The following is a 17,847-nucleotide window of genomic DNA, read 5'->3' as shown; positions in this document are numbered from 1 at the left end:
CCTGGCACGCCATGCAGTATGCCGTGTTGCAGCATGTTGCATCGCAGTAAGATGAGCATGGCTAAATCAGGTCCCGAAGCGTGGCGCGCCCGTGAGGGGACTCACTGCCGGGATTCTGGCAGACAGGGTGGCAATGTCGGTATACTGACAGCCGGCATCCCATATGCCAGTAAAAGATACCGAACCCCCTCACCACTGCATGCCAGCTACCAAAACTGTTTGTAAAAAGTAAAAACAAAGAAGCACACAGTGGCGGGCCCTTAGGCTTTATAGTGTGAGAACAGTGCCACATTCTATCGCCCTTTTCTGTCTTATTACAGGCACTGCCGCCTGCCCATTTCTCTCCTCAGCTTGCGTTGGCTATTATGGATAACTAGACATTGTCCCCGACTCTGCCTGGGGCTCCTCTATCTCTCTCTCTCTCTAAGGATTACAAAGATCACATAGCATAGTGTGTAATACCCCCCATACCAGGAACTTCCTGCCCCGGGCACTGTCTCCCAGAGGTAACATTACAGCTGCTTACACCTCAAGAGTCATCATACACTGGCTAGCGGCTGCATTCCTCTCCCTGCCCGGGACAGTGCTGGTACCTCCCCCTATCCCCCATACATCCATCTCCTCCTCCTCTCCCCTCCCTGCTGACCCCCCTGAGTACCTTCTCTCCCGAGTCACCAGCACTCCGTCATGGCTGTGAAGAAGAGTTCGGGCCCGGCTACCAGGCGTAGCGGATTGCCGGTGAGCCGCTGGCCGCTGCTGGCCGCCTTCTTGGTCAGCTTCGTGACCTGTAACGATGCCCCGTCGGTGCCTGGAGAGCCGCAGCTGCACATAGAGCGGAGCTGGGAGCCGGAGCTGCGCCGTCGTGGGCGATCGCGGGCGGTCCGTAATGTGGCACGGCGGGTGCATGCAGAGATTTTTCTGCCTCACAGCACGTTGCGCTGTGTGCAATGCCCCTCTCGCCCACACCTAGTTACGGCTGTGCAAGGATGTATTATAATATAAGTATATATAAGTATTATAATGGCTGGGGCCTGTTCCTGCAGTGGTTTATATGTGAAGTGATCGCATCACTCCTCTATCAGAACACTGCAGCACTACTGCACATGCGCGGCAGCCAATATCGTGAAGGGTTCCCATGGAACTGAAAAATGATATCAAACATTGACACAGCTGAGTATGGTAATAGGAAACCTGTAACACATTACCGTCATCATTTACAGTTATTCTATAACACACATGTATTCTGCAGGGGTGTGGATCATAGGGTCGACTCGACAGTGACTAGGTCGACAGTAATTAGGTTGACCACTATTGGTCGACAGAGACTAGGTCGACACCTGAAATAGGTCGACATGGTCAATAGGTCGACATGGAAAAGGTTGACACGGAAAAAGGTCGACATAAGGTATTATTTTTTTGGGGTGTTGTTTTCTTCGTAAAGTGACTGGGAACCCTAAATAGTGCACCGTGTCCCCTCGCATGGCGAGCGGCTGCCGCTGCGCTCATCACAGGTTACTATTCCCAATAACGTGGATCGTTAAGAATGAAAAATGTGAAAAACTCATGTCGACCGTTTCATGTATCGACCTTTGCCATGTCGGCCTAACGCATGTCGACCAATAGTGGTCGACCTGGGTGTCAACCTAAGTGCTATCGACCTAAAGACCGGAAACCATTCTGCAGCACCTCCAAGAGAATAATTCTACCAGTCACATCAGTCCCTGCGATGTCGTGTTGCACAGTCTATAGCACAACCAGGGAATGGGGCAGATGCAGGGTTGGACTGGCCCACAGGGGTACAGGGGAAACCACCGGTGGGCCCTACTGCCTGGGGGCCCACCCCCTCCTCTAGGGATCAGGTTCCAGACTGTGCTGTTACTAATCTAGTACATTATCATGCATGCACTACAGTATTTACTGTATATATTTATCTAGGGGGAAAACACTTGCATTATGGTTAGGCAAACCAATGTGGCAGCTGGGCACACCCCCTCTAGAGACTGACCAAACCCCTAAACATGGGCCCCTACCACTGTATTTCCCCGGTGGGCCCTACATGCCCCAGTCCGACACTGGGCAGATGTATTAAGTCTGGAGAAGTGATAAAGCAGTAATAAGTGGAAGGTGATAACGCACCAGCCAATCAGCTCCTAACTGTCAATTTACATATTTGAGATGATTGGCTGGTGCATTATCACCTTGTACTTATCACTGCTTTACCACTTCTTCAGGCTTAATACATCTGCCCAATGTGCGTTATAGTAACACCTCTGGTCCTTCTCAATAGCCCTCTCCATAGTGTTTATATGTAATGGTTCATATTATTATAATTTGTAGTTATCACCTTTACATGAATTACTCACAACATAAGAGGGCTTCTGTTTTGTTGATTTTGTTCTATGTAGTCTATGCCATTAATATTTGCGTCAGTCTATTTTGCTCATTGAACAAATGTAACTAATTACAAGAACTCAAACAAAACAATAATTTTATGATTTCTCATTTCGCACAGATATATAAATTGTAACTATGTGTAATAGACAATCACGACAACATGTGAGCGACACAACTTTCCATTTAGTGACATTCCGATGCATTCCGCAGAGCACAAACATGTTATTCCCATGACACACACTAGCAGACACCCACAGGCTCCTCTGTCACCTGTTTTGGGGGATGTCCATTCCTTAAAGTATTCCTTTAATAGTTGGTTTACAGCTGTAGGTAATGGTAATTCGATGCTAATCACCCACAAAGAATGGAATCTATGAGATCACTGAGAAGAGACATAAATAAGTGATGTATGAGCTGCAAAATGATGCAATCACTGATACGTTTTGTTATTTTTCAGCATATGACTTTACTCCATCTAGTGGTCAGAAGTGGAACTGCATGAAAGTATAAACCTGTTTCTTGCTGCGCTGATATTTAGAACTAGGTGCTTCATCGCGCCCTACGGGCGCTCTTCACACCGTCGGAAGGGGCTACGCCCCTTTAACCCCTGCACGCCTTTCTGGGGTTCAATATATGGAGTATTCCCTGCATTCCTAGTTTTGTTAGTGTTTGAATATTGCACAATGAAAGGCCTTCCGATGGTGAAGGGGGCGTAGTCCCTTGCAACAGGAAGGGGTTTGGGAAGTGGGGACCGCGGATGGGGGAGGGGGTATGAAGGCGCTGTGGGTGGGGTAGGAGCAGGGGTGTCGCAGGTGGGGGATGGCAGCTGCAGGGCTGTTGCGGATGGAGGAGGGGTTCCGAAGGCGCTGCAGATGGGGAAGGGGTGGGTGCGGGTGTGCAGTGGATGGGGGAGGTGTCCCGGGGGCGCAGTGGGTGGGGGAGGGGTGGATGCGTGGGTAACGTGGGTGGGGGAGTGGCGGGTGCGGTGCTGTTGCGAATGGTGTAGGCGATGCGGATTGGGAAGGGCCTGCTGCGTGGGTGGGGTAGGGGATCCAAAGGTGCAGCGGGCAGGGGAGAGCCAGATGCGGAGGTGATGTAGGTGGTGGAGGGGCGGGTGGCATAGGGGGTCTGGAGGCGCCGCGGGTGGGTACCGGGGGAGGGGGCCGGGGGGGCGTTGTGTATGGGGGAGGGGCAGGTGGGGGAGGGGCAGATGCTGGGCTGGATGAGGGAGGGGTTCCAGATGTACTGCGGGTGGGAAAGGGTGTGGCGGGTGGGTAGGAGGTGTGGAGGCATTGCGGGTGGGAGAGGGGGGGGTGCAGTGAATGGGGTTAGGGGTCCGGAGGAGGGAGGGTCCGTGTGTGTTGAGGTGTGGGGTCCGTAGGCGCTGTGGGTGGGGGTGCCACGGGTGGTGGAGGGACAGGTGTGTGGATTTGCGGTGGATGGGGGAGGGGGTCTGGAAGTGCTGCACGTGGTGGAGGAGTGTGTGCGCGGGTGGGATAGGGGGTGGGTGCGGGGGTGCAGCGGATGGTGGAGGTGGTCCGGGAGTGTGGGAGAGGTGAGGTGCTGTGGGTGGGGGAGAGGCGGGTGAGGGGCTGTTGCGGATGAGGGAGGGGTTCCGGAGGCGCTGCAGGGTGGAAGGGTGCAGGTGTTGCGGGTGAGGTAGGGGGCCTGGAGGCGCTGCGGGTGTGGGTGCGGTGGATGGGGAGGGGCTGCAGGTGGTGGAGGAGCGGGTGGTGTAGGAGGTCCGGAGGTGCAGTGGGTGGTGGAGGGGTGGGTGCTGAGGGTGGGGTAATGGGTCCGAAGGTGTTGCGGTTGCTGGAGAGGTGGGGGTGTAGGGGATGGGTCAGTGGGTGCAGCGGATGGGGGAGGGGTGAGTGTGGGGGTTCAGCGGATGGGGAGGGGGTCAGGGGATGCGGGAGGGGTGGGGGTGCTGTGGGTGGGGGAGGCGGGGGAGGGGCTGTTGCGGATGGGGGAGGGGTTCCGGAGGCGCTGCTGGTGGAGAAGGGTGCAGGTGTTGTGGGTGAGGTAGGGGGCCTGGAGGCGCTGCGGGTGGGGGAGGGAGGGAGGGGGGTGAGGGTGCGGTGGATCGGGAGGGGCTGTAGGTGGTGGAGGAGCAGGTGGTGTAGGGGGTCCGCAGGTGGAGTGGTTGGTGGTGGGGTGAGTGCTGCGGGTGGGGTAGTGGGACCGAAAGTGTTGCGGTTGCTGGAGGGGTGGGGGTGCAGGGGATGGGTCCGGGGGTGCAGCGGATGGGGGAGGGGCTGCTGCAGATGGGGGATGGGTTTGGAAGACACTGCGGGTGGGGTAGGGGGTCCGAAGGCGCAGTGGGTGGGGGTGCCACGGGTGGTGGAGGGGCACGTGCGAGGGTTTGCGGGGGATGGGGAGGGGTCCAGGGACGCTGCAGGTGGTGGAGGGGCAGATATCAGTGCACATAGTCTCTGTGGTAGTTAGTGAGGGTTGGTGATGGTGTAAGAGGGGTGAAGGCCAGTACACAGACAGGCAGTTAGAGAGCAGGATGAGGGTGACAGGGCATAGTGACGGGGAGTACTTAGCATATATAGGGGTGGGCTACAGGTGTGATGTCACAGTGTGTGTACCTTTGCTTTCATGTGTGAGGTATGTGAGGTATATGTGAGGTATGTGTGAGGTATGTGTGAGGTATGTGTGAGGTAAGGATGTGCGGGTCGTGGTGGCCACTAACCTCCAGGCTGCTGCTGTGAGATGGTGACTGCAGAGGGAGGGAGCTCAGACCCAGCAGCAATGGGTCGTGGTCAGCATTCCTTCCTGGCCCCGTTCCGCCGCACACTGTCCGCCCCGTCTGACGGGCGTCATTCCTCCATCCTGCATGGCAGCGTCAGCTGCTGTGATCGCGGAGCATAGGTAAGCGTCCGGAGCCCTGTGGGCGGGCAGGCATGGTGTTTCCCTGGAGAGGTGCGGCGCGCGTCCTTAGGCTGCAGACGGAGGGAGCTCCGGCCCAGCAGCAATGTTGATTAGTGCGTGTCCCGTCCTGGCGCTGTCCCGCTGCACATGCTCCGCACCGCTTGCCGCTGAGCATGGCAGCCCTTGTGTGTATGCTGCAGATGCTGATCTAGCGGTGCCTGAGCTAGCGCCCTCTCCCTGGGGTGTGGGTGTCAGGCGGCAGGTATGGTGTGTAGGTGGGAGAGGAGCTGCGGGCGGCGACTCGCTGCCTGCAAGTACCCTCCATATCAGCGCTGTTCCCCTCCCTGCAGATAGTGTCAGTGGCCGTGGTGTACTTTTGCTACTGGTGGCCAGGGCCGGTGCTAGGGTGTTCGGCGCCCCCCTGCAAACTATGAATTTTGCGCCCTCCCATATTCCTTTGTTGTGCATCGGGAAAAGTGGTGTGGTCTCACAACTAAGGGGCATGGCCACACAATAGTACCCCCATTTAAAATTATGCCACAATGTAGCACAATCTTATTCATCTTATACGTAATGCCTCACCCGTAGTAGTAGCGTCCTTATACGTAATGCCCCACCCGTAGTAGTAGCATCCTTATACGTAATGCCCCCCCAATAGTAGTAGTGTCCTTATACGTAATGCCCCCCCAGTAGTAGTAGCATCCTTATACATAATGCCCCCCCAATAGTAGTAGTGTCCTTATACATAATGCCCCCCCAGTAGTAGTAGCAGTTATATGTAATGCTCCCCAACAGTAATAGTAGCGTCCTTATACATAATGCCCCACCCGTAGTAGTAGCATCCAGAGGCGTATCTAGCACGGGGCGAGCAGGGCACGTGCCCTGGGCGCCATGGCAGCCCCAACAGAGGGGGGCGCCACCGGCACCTGCACGGCCCACTCGCCCCATGCTTCAGGGATTCCGCCGGCGCTACCCGCGGCGCTTTCCCTGTCTCCCCGGCTGCTCTGCCTGTCACAATAGACAGGCAGCGGCAGCCAGGAGCCTCCCCCTACTCCCCCCTGCAAAGTGACTGTGTACGCGATCGCGTGCGCGATCGCGACCGCGGAGGTGCGCGCTGTGCGCGACCTCGGGGGGGCGTGCGGCCCCTGAACAGCAGTGAGTGCAGGTGAGCGGGAAGGGGGTGCGGGACATTTTGTGTGTGTGTGTGTTAAGTGTGTGTGTGTTAATTGTGTGTGTGTCGGACAGTGTGCATGTGACAGTGCGTGTGTGTTAATTGTGTGTGTGTGGGACAGTGTGAGTGTGTTAATTGTGTGTGTGTCGGACAGTGTGCATGTGACAGTGCGTGTGTGTTAATTGTGTGTGTGTGGGACAGTGTGAGTGTGTTAATTGTGTGTGTGTCGGACAGTGTGCATGTGACAGTGCGTGTGTGTTAATTGTGTGTGTGGGACAGTTTGAGTGTGTGTAAATTGTGTGTGTGTGGGACAGTGTGCGTGTGTTAATTGTGTGTGTGTGTGTTAATTGTGTGTGTGTGACAGTGTGAGTGTGTTAATTGTGTGTGTGGGACAGTGCGTGTTTGTTAATTGTGTGTGTGACAGTGTGAGTGTGTTAATTGTGTGTGTGGGACAGTTTGAGTGTGTGTAAATTGTGTGTGTGTGTGTGTGGGTGGGACAGTGTGCGTGTGTTAATTGTGTGTGTGTGGGACAGTGTGTGTGTGTTAATTGTGTGTGTGACAGTGTGAGTGTGTTAATTGTGTGTGTGGGACAGTTTTGAGTGCGTGTTAATTGTGTGTGTGTGGGACAGTGTGCGTGTGTGTTAATTGTGTATGTGTGGGACAGTGTGTGTGTTAATTGTGTGTGTGTGTGTGTGTGTGGGACAGTGTGAGTGTGTTAATTGTGTGTGTGTGGGACAGTTTGAGTGTGTGTTAATTGTGTGTGTGGGACAGTGTGCGTGTGTATTAATTGTGTCTGTGTGGGACAGTGTGCGTGTGTGTTAATTGTGTGTGTGTGTGGGACAGTGTGCGTGTGTTAAGTGTGTGTGTGTGGGACAGTGTGAGTGTGTTAATTGTGTCTGTGTGGGACAGTGTGCGTGTGTGTTAATTGTGTGTGTGTGTGGGACAGTGTGCGTGTGTTAAGTGTGTGTGTGTGGGACAGTGTGAGTGTGTTAATTGTGTGTGTGTGGGACAGTGCGTGTTTGTTAATTGTGTGTGTGGGACAGTGTGCGTGTGTGTTATTTGTGTGTGTGGGACAGTGTGCGTGTGTGTTATTTGTGTGTGTGGGACAGTGTGCGTGCGTGTGTGTTAATTGTGTGTGGGACAGTGTGCGTGTGTCAATTGTGTGTGTGTTAATTGTCCCGGCGGTTATTGGCGTCTGTAGTGTGCGCCCCGTCCTCCTCCGCTGCCGCTGCCAGGAGCGGCGGTGTGCGGCTCTCCCCCTCCTCCGCCGGCTCCGTCCTCCCGTCGTGGCCCTGCAGTGTGTGCCGGTCTCCCCAGCAGCAGCAGCAGCAGGTTAGTCTCTCTCCCCCCCCCCCCCCCCTTCTCTCTCTCTCTCTCTCTCTCTCCCTCTCTCCCTCTCTCCTCCTGTGGATTGCAGTTTGTAAGTATCATTTTAATTTTTACAGGTACCCCTATTGAATTCTACTGGACAAGTGGACGTGACCGGCGTGGGATGTAGGTAAGTAATCTGTCTCTCATTTTTACAGATTCCCCTACTGGATTAGTGGACGTGACCAGCGTGGGATGTAGGTAAGTAATCTGTCTCTCATTTTTACAGGTACCCCTATTGAATTCTACTGGACAAGTGGACGTGACCGGCGTGGGATGTAAGTAAGTAATCTCTCTCTCATTTTCACAGGTACCCCTATTGGATTCTACTGGACAAGTGGACGTGATCGGCGTGGGATGTAGGTAAGTAATCTGTCTCTCATTTTTACAGATTCCCCTACTGGATTCTACTGGACAAGTGGACGTGACCGGCGTGGGATGTAGGTAAGTAATGTGTCTCTCATTTTTACAGCTACCCCTATTGGATTCTACTGGACAAGTGGACGTGACCGGCGTGGGATATAGGTAAGTATATGTGAGTGTGTCAGTGTGCTTTAATAAATTTTTACTGTCACGGTGTGTGAGTTGTGTTTTTATTTGGGTATTTTTTCTGTTGTAGAACTACAGGTACCGGCGGGCCCGTTATTTCCCTGCATGTTGGTACTTGAGGTTCTCCAAGTACCAGCAAGCGGGGGAGGCTTTCTGGGCCTTGTAGTTCCACAACAAAAAACAATATTCTTTTTTTACTTACATGGCTATCAGCCTCCCATCCACAGCCCACGGATGGGGGGGGCAGCCTCGGGCTTCACCCCTGGCCCTTGGGTGCCTGGAGGGGGGGTGACCCTTGATTTAAGGGGTCCCCACTCCTCCAGGGAACCCCGGCCAGTGGTGACTAGTTGGGGGGGTAATGCCACGGCCGCAGGGACCTACATAAATGTGTCCCCCGGCTGTGGCATTATGTCCCTGGCTAGTGGAGCCCGGTGCTGGTTTTAAAAATACGGGGGGACCCCTACATCTTTTGTCCCCCGTATTTTTGGAACCAGGACCGGACTAAGAGCCCGATGCTGGTTGTCTAAATACGGGGAACCCCTGTCCAATTTTTTCCCAGTATTTAAACAACCAGGACCGGCTCCAAGAGCCCGAGGCTGGTTATACTTAGGAGAGGGACCTCACGCAGTTTTTTTTTACATTTTTAACCCATTCAGACCCTTCTCCATTAAGTTAATGGAAACCCTGGACAACAAAATTGCATTCATGTCCTCCTCCCACTCCCTTCCCAGTCCCAAACACTGATTATTATTTTTTTCTATAAAAATGTACAATATATCACAAGTATGATGAGCAGGCATGCAGCGGGCATTGGCGACTTTGGACTGAGTTGCAAATTAGTGGCGGAGGGCTGGGTCAGTTGATGGTGGGCGAGTTTGTAAGCCATTGGTGGTGGCAGCGGGCATCGGCTCAGAGGCAGTGGCGGGCATTGGCTCGGTGGCGGTAGGGGTCATCGGCAGGATTCGGCGGACATTATGGCTGTAGTGCCTCACCGCACGCCACTGACCTCACCGCACGCCACTGGTGTGTGGGACAGTGTGCGTGTGTGTTAATTGTGTGTGTGGGACAGTGTGAGTGTGTGTTAATTGTGTGTGTGTGGAACAGTGTCAGTGTGTGTAAATTTTTGCAGTCCAGTGTGTGTGTGGGGGAGAGGAAAGTATGAGAATGTGTGTGTGTAGTCTGAGTGGGTGTGTGTAGGATTTGGGGGTGGCCAGTCTGTGTGTGTGTAATCAGTGTGTGTGGGATGTACTAATGGCCATTTACCGAAGAGAGATATGTATTAAACCACGGGCACTGAGATGCCCTTCTCACTCACCATCCAGCTGGGTGGGCGAGCCGGGCGGGTGGAAAGCCAGCAGCAGGGGCAGCATGCCGGATATCAGCAGCCGAGGGTGGGGGCTGTAATGCACATGCGGAGCCCAAAGCCGGAGATCAGCAGCATGCTGACCGGCAATAAGCAGCTTCTGCTTCCGCGTTCAACATGCTGCTGATCTCCGGCTTTGGGCTACGTAGGGTTCGGGGGATGGGTGTCCTCTGCCGGTGTACTGCAGCTCCGGGGGTGCGGGCTCCGGAGGCTTTCAGCACTGTTGAATATCCAGCTGCCTCAAGTATGTACAGCCCGCACCCTCTGCTGCTGATATCCGGCATGCTGCTGCTGGCTGTCCCCCCGCCCGGCTCGGCCACACAGCTGTATGGTGAGAAGGGCATCTCAGTTCCTGAGGTTTAACACATATGCCTCAGAAAATGGCCTCTGCGGTAAACGATACTAATGCTTACCGTGACAGTAACAGCGGGGAGGAAGGCGCACATCGGGATCCTGCAGCATGAAACAAGAACCCCTTCGGAGCGCAGCAGACCACACTGAAAAGGGTGCATACCCGGTGCGGTGCTCTGCATCCCGGGTGGTGCCGAAGATGTGGAGTGTCGGAGGTGGCAGAAGCGCCGCAGCTTGGGGTGAGAAACCGCTGCAGCCCTTCCGCTGCTAAACTCTGCAATTAGTCTATTAAGGGGGTGGGCTCCCCTCATAATAGTGCCCCACAGGCCATGTTAATTCTGGGTGTAGGATCCCCTAACTCTATAATGGGAATTTTGGCTCATATCATGTGCTGTAACGTGAATTTTGGCTAATACCGTGTGCTATAATGTGAATTTCGGCTCATACTATGTGGGGTAATGTGAATTTTGGCTCATTCCGTGTGCTGTAATGTGAATTTCGGCTCATACCGTGTGCTGTAATGTGAATTTCGGCTCATACCATGTGGGGAAATGTGAATTTTGGCTCATACCATGTGGAGTAATGTGAATTTTGGCTCATACCGTGTGCTATAATGTGAATTTCGGCTCATACCGTGTGCTATAATGTGAATTTTGGCTCATACCATGTGGGGTAATGTGAATTTCGGCTCATACCGTGTGCTATAATGTGAATTTTGGCTCATACCATGTGGGGTAATGTGAATTTCGGCTCATACTGTGTGCTATAATGTGAATTTCGGCTCATGCCGTGTGGGGCAATGTGAATTTCGGCTCATACTGTGTGCTATAATGTGAATTTCGGCTCATACCGTGTGCTATAATGTGAAAGGGGCACCAGTACTAGATAGTATAAGGGGTCCTAATACACTGAAGGACACGCCCCTTTTGAGTGACCGCGCGCGCCCCTTTTGAGTGACCGCGCGCGCCCCTTTTGAGTGACCGCGCGCGCCCCTTTTCCGGAGCGCGCGCGCCCCTTTTCCGGAGCGCGCGCGCCCCTTTTCCGGAGCGCGCATAATTGCTATCTGCACTCTTTCATTCCACCTTCAAAAATTCAACTTCGACCACTGCACCTACATACACATACATACACACCCTGACATCTTTATATGCAGTGACACCGGTGGCGTCTGCACATACTTTCCTTTTGTATTTTTTTTTTATTATCATTTTATTAATTTATTATTTTTATTAAGAAAAAATTATTATTATTTTTTTTTTTGGCGGGGGGGGCGCCATTATTGATCTTGCCCTGGGCTCCAAAAACCCTAGTTACGCCTCTGGTAGCATCCTTATACATAATGGCCCCCCAGTAGTAGTAGCATCCTTATACATAATGCCCCCCCAGTAGTAGTAGCGTCCTTATACATAATGCCCCCCAATAGTAGTAGTGTCCTTATACATAATGCCCCCCCAGTAGTAGTAGCAGTTATATGTAATGCCCCACACCAGTAATAGTAGCATCCTTATACGTAATGCCCCACCCGTAGTAGTAGCGTCCTTATACGTAATGCCCCCCAGTAGTAGTAGCAGTTATATGTAATGCCTCCCAACAGTAATAGTAGCGTCCTTATACGTAATGCCACCCCTGTAGTAGTAGCATCCTTATACATAATGTGCCCCCAGTAGTAGTACCGTCCTTATACATAATGCCCCCCCCAGTAGTAGTAGCATCCTTACATGTAATGCCCTCCCAGTAGTAGCGTCCTTATATGTAATGCCCCCCAGTATTAGTAGCCTCCTTATACGTAATGCCCCCCTATAGTAGTAGCGTCCTTATACGTAATGCCCCCCATAGTAGTAGCGTCCTTATACGTAATGCCCCCCCTATAGTAGTAGCGTCCTTATACGTAATGCCGCCCCTATAGTAGTAGCGTCCTTATACGTAATGCCCCCCCTATAGTAGTAGCGTCCTTATACGTAATGCCCCCCCTATAGTAGTAGCGTCCTTATACGTAATGCCCCCCCTATAGCAGTAGCGTCCTTATACGTAATTCCCCCCTATAGTAGTAGCGTCCTTATACGTAATGCCCCCCCTATAGTAGTAGCGTCCTTGCATGTAATGGCCTCCCCAGCAGTGGCGTCCATAAAGTGCGCACACACAGACATAACTCACACACACACAATTCACACATATATACAAACACACACACCCCACCATACACACACACACACACACACACACACACACACACACCCACTATATACACACACGCACACACATTTCTCTCTCACCCTCCACTTACCAAGTCTGGCTGGCCGTCACTGCAATGCTGATTCCACCACTGTTCAGCTTGTCACAGGTGATTGGGGGGAGGGGGGGGGAGGACAGGCACAGCAGCCGGCAGCTAGTGGCCATCCTCACCTCCTATACTGTAAGGTAGGGTCTTGCACCTGACTGCTGCTGGCGCTGGGTATGGGGTAGCTCCCTGCAGCAGATGCAGTTGACTCCGCCCAGCTCTGTGACTCCGCCCAGCGTTACGGGCACAGAGTCACAGACTAAGGCAAATATATAGGAGATACTATAGGGTAACACAGTCACATATGATTAGCTTGATAGAAAATCAATACAGGCAAATATCTGCATTTACTTTGAAAAAATTCAAACTGGTCAGAGCTGAGTTCCTCTGTGCGGATACTGACTCTGCGTCGCCTGGTCCTGCTGCTCCCACCACGTTCATGTTAGTTCTGGGTCTTGTCTGTGCATGTCTGGGGGCTCACTGTCGTATCACAGCTATAAGTCATTTTTCTAGGCAATGTGAGAAGAGTCTCTTGCCAGCAACCTGAGAAGAGTAAAAAAGTAAAAGTTATAGCTTACGACTAACCGGTAGCGGATTTGCTGCTATGCTATCAAGGCATACTTGCCTACCTGACCCTCTCCATGAGGGAGAAAATGCTCTGTTCCTGGACTTTCCTGGTAATGTATGATTGCCATCACCTGTGGTGAGCTAGTTAATTGATAAGAAAGGTGTTTCACCACAGGTGATGGCAATCATACATTACCAGGAAAGTCCAGGAACAAAGCATTTTCTCCCTCATGGAGAGGGTCAGGTAGGCAAGTATGTATCAAGGTGTCTGCTTGGGGCCTGCGGGTCCCAGGGGTCCGCTGACAGGAATGAATCATGGCTGGTACATGAAGGGCCCACCGGTTGAATGCAGTGGTAGGGGTCCATGCTTAGTAGTACTGCCACCCACCATAGAGGATTGACTAACCATTAGAAAGTGCATAATCTGGGCCCCTTCGTAAATATATATTTAGTAAATACGGCTAGTGTATGCAAGATAATGTGCCAGATTAATAACAGCAATGCACTGTAGAGAATACACCACAGTCCTGTGCAGTATAATGTAATTTAGGTGTAACGTATAATTCAAGTGCACAGTCTTGAGTCCTGTTGGAGAAAGAGCGCTATATAAATAAAATTATTATTATTAAAACCTGATCCCTAGAGGAGAGGGTGGGCCCTCAGGCAGTAGGTCCCACCGGTGGTTTGCTCTTGGGCCAGTCTGATCATGGCAGTCTGCAGAGGAACGCGTTGGAAGTTCTGCTGGTAGCCGTCTATTTACTGTCATGTGCAGAGCCACCTCTGTCATTCATTCATGGCCCCTGTGCTCACTGACCACCTCTCCTCTCCTCCAATAGTTCATGACTGAATGCCAGCCTTCGTATATGCCAAGGACGTGCGGTGAGGTCAGTGGCTGGGGAGGCACTGGCAGCTAACACCCCCCCTCCCCCCCCTTAGAGGGGAAAAAAAGAAAGTGTAGTCCCCGACACATCACTAAAACCAGCACCAGGCAGAACCAGCCAGGGGGGATAATGCCATAGCAGGGGAGACACTCGGTGTGGGGTCCCCCTGCCATAACATTAATCAGCCCCCAAGCCCAGGGCTGGAATTCCTCGGAAAGTGGGGACCCCAAAAAATAAAAATGGGGTCGCCCCTCCCGAGCATCAACCAGCACTGGGCTGATAGCCCAGTGCTATGCCCTGCACCCCTGGTGGCGGTGGGTGTGGGGTTCATTGTATGTTAATATTGTTCTTTACAGGCGGCCTACAGGTCCAAGCAAGCCTGCCCAGCATGCTGGAATTTGGAGAACCACAAGTGCCAGCATGCCCAGACATAAAGGGCACGCTGGCACCTGTAGCCCACCTTTAAAGAAAATATTAAAATAAAACATCACTGTCTAAAAAAAAAGTTTTATTAGACAGGGTCTTCACCTGGGGGTGGCGGCCTTTAAGCTCTTTTGCTTGTCCGCCGCCTTCCCAGGGCTTCCGGCGTCTTCACCTGGGGGGCCGCCGCCTCCCCAGGGTTTCCGGCGTCTTCCTCCGGCGGCGTCACCTGGTGGGCGGCGGCCTTTAAGCTCTTTTGCATGGCCGTTGCCTCCCCAGGGCTTCCAGCGTCTTCACCTGGTGGGCGGCGGCTGTTAAGCTCTTTTGCATAGCCGCCGCCCATCCAGGACTTCCACGGCGTCTTCTTTCTTCAGGAGCTCTTCACTGCTCCTCCTCCGCCGTCAGACTGACGCCGCTGCCTCGCACTGCCCTGATACTGTATATACCTTTTGCATAAAACCCTTGACGAAGACTGATACATATTAATTTGCTAACCGAGTTTGAACAGGAAATCATCACCGGCTGCACAATGTCATGTTTATAAGGCCAAGCTGGACTGGCATACAGAAAATTCAGTGACTCCGACTACTCAGAGTACAGATCTTAACCCCTTTGAGAACCTCTGAGATGAATTGAAGCGGCGGGTGCGTTATAGGCCGACTTGACCTTCTTCAGAGTCGCAGTTGGTCACTGTACTTAAGGCAGTATGGCAAAACATTTACCACCTGCTGTTGTCCAGGAATTTATGGGCAGTTTGCCAAGAAGGGTGTCTGCAGTAATCACTGCATGTGGTGGACCTACAGAGTACTGGCATCAGTATCTTACTGATCTATTTGCTGACAGTGTCCAATCACTTTTGTCTACATACTATAGTGCATTTAGACAATAATAACTCGTAGACATCAGGTTAATGAACTTGATTTTGTGACTATTGTTAGCATATGATCTCCATAAAGTCTTGGGACCAGATATATAGGTAGAGTATCCCTTATCCAAAATGCTTGGGACCAGAAGTATTTTGGATATCGGATTTTTTCGTATTCTGGAATAACTGCATACGATAATGAGATATCATAGCGATGGGACCTAAGTCTAAGCACAGAATGCACCTTATACACACAGCCTGAAGGTCATTTTAGACAATATTTTTTATAACTTTGTGTATTAAACAAAGTGTGTGTACATTGAGCCATCAGAAAACAAAGGTTTCACTATCTCAGTCTCGCTCCAAAAATTCCATATTTTGGAATATTCTGTATTTCGGAATATTTGGATATGGGATACTCAACCTGTAGTAGTAAATAAAGTGCAAACTGTATATACTCTTTGGGGCATCTTCAATTGTGCGCTAATTTAAAAAAACAAACAAAAAACAGTGCAGGGTTTTTCCTGTTCAACTGATGGAGAGAGAATGAGACACCGCGTCTATCTTCTCGAAGCCCCAGAGCAAGTCTGATGTTTTCTAAAATCATTATTTTTAGGAGAAATCAGTGGGACTTGCTCCAGCACCATTGCGACCCCCCCCCCCCAATGACTAATTAAGCAATTGCAAGTTTCCAATTAGCTTAATTAATTTTTAATTACTCACTTTTTGAAGCGGTGTCTTCTTTCTCTGGATCCAGACAGGCTGACTTTCTGCAGCAGTGTGTGTAATACCCATTTCACACCGCACAAATAACCCGCTATCAACCGGGTATATTGCCAGGTCGACAAGGGTCGCTGCGCGGTGTGAAAGGGTCACTCCAGAAATCCCGGGTTATAAGAAGGGTTATTCCCAGGTTATTACCAGATCAGACGGCTATGTGAACTGATTACCTGGGTCAATGCGACCTGGTGCACGTTCACTGCATAGGGAGAGGCGGCACTGAGATGATCTCATCTCCCAGAGCCACCTCCGCCCCCCACCCCCAGCTCCGTCCCCGGATGGCAACCCAACCCGGCATATTGCCGGGTCGGGATGGCGGTGTGTAGGGTTCACATTGCAATGTGAAAGCAGTATAAGTATGTATGAGTGTGTGTGTGATCGCCGGTGTGTATGTGTGTGACTCCAGGCCCCACCCCCCATGTGTGTGAGACCTCCCCCCCATGTGTCCGCAGGCAGCAGCAAGGACAACTACATCTCCCAGCAGCCACCTCCCCTCCCAGCAGCCCTCTTGCCTCCCAGCAGCCACCTCCCTAATGAAAATATGGAGGGGAGATGATTGGGAGCCAGAGAGACCACCAGAGGATTTTCTAAGCAGAAAACCCCACATGCATTTTTTTTTAACATTGGAATCCACATGTATTGGAAGCGCTCATACCTGCGGTAATGCAAAATTGGGCGAGAGGACCGCATTTTTTTTTTCCAGGACAAACATCAAGCCCAATTGGATACCCGCCTTTTATGTGCATATATTGAACTACAAGTCAATTTACCTGCCTCCGGGGAGGGTTCCAATGAAACACTCTCCCAGTAATTTCTGCCTTATGTAGCCTATAGGCCACATCGTATTAAGCCAACTGCAGGTGGCTTCAGAGCCGGATTAAGGGGGGCTGTCCATTGGGCGCTGTACCCTGGGCCCACCTCAGTCAGGTGGGCCCCCGGCCAGAGCAAACTGAGATTGACAGTGCTCCCTCTTGTGCAGCAGCAGAAGGAAGAACCAGGCAGCCATAATGCGAGCAGGATAATGGGCAGCTCAGGCAGAGGCACTGGAGTACAGAGCTTTCTGACCGAAGGAGAGAGAGGAGGGAGGGGAGAGCTGTAAGTAACCCAGGGATCAAGCTTCTCCACCCCTCCCATTACCACCATACACAGCAGGCTAGATTGATGTGTCTGGGTCCTGTGTAACCTGTTGTCTGAATGAGAAGATCAGGACTGGTGAGACACACACACAGAATCCTCCTGAGTCCTGTCCCAGTGTGTGAGTAGTGCAGAGGCTGTTGCTATTCTTGCATTTGAGAAGATAGATGATAGATTTTAGTTTTCTATGTGTATTTTAAGGATATTTAAGTTGTCTTCGTTCCACTGCAAGAAAACTTTATAAAATAGTTGTCTTTCAATTATGTGGAGCTTTAAACAGTACCAGGCATTATTAAACTATTCGCTTAAATTTAATATACACCATTGGTTTACATTTAATACCGTATATTATTTCTTACCAGTTATTTATATAGCGCACACATATTCCACAGCGCTTTACAGAGAATATTTGTCCATTCACATCAGTCCCTAGCCCAGTGGAGCTTACAATCTATATTCCCTGTCACATGTACATGCACACACATTCACGCTAGGGTTAATTTTGTTTGTAGCCAATAAACCAACCAGTATATGTATGGAGTGTGGGAGGAAACAGGAGTACTTGGAGGAAACCCGCGCAAACACAGGGAGAATATACAAACTCCACAAAGTTAGAGTCATGGTGGGAATCAAACCCATGAGCTCACAATCTAATATACATCCCTGCCCCCAGAACACACTGCTGCGCGTGCACTGTGCAGACCCATAGTGGGGGTGGGCAGGATGATAAGTGAGGGCGGTGCTGACAAGATGTGGTGGACAGGGGGAGGCCCCTCTGTCTTAAGTAGCCCGGACAGGTGTAATTTCAGCTCTGGGTGGCTTGACATTCATGAGCTTGGTAAATCCAAC

Source organism: Pseudophryne corroboree, chromosome 4 (genome assembly GCF_028390025.1).
Source record: "Pseudophryne corroboree isolate aPseCor3 chromosome 4, aPseCor3.hap2, whole genome shotgun sequence".
In the NCBI taxonomy this organism is placed as follows: Eukaryota; Metazoa; Chordata; class Amphibia; order Anura; family Myobatrachidae; genus Pseudophryne; species Pseudophryne corroboree.
The sequence above is the reverse complement of the archived record's forward strand: the minus strand, read 5'-3'. Positions refer to the sequence as shown.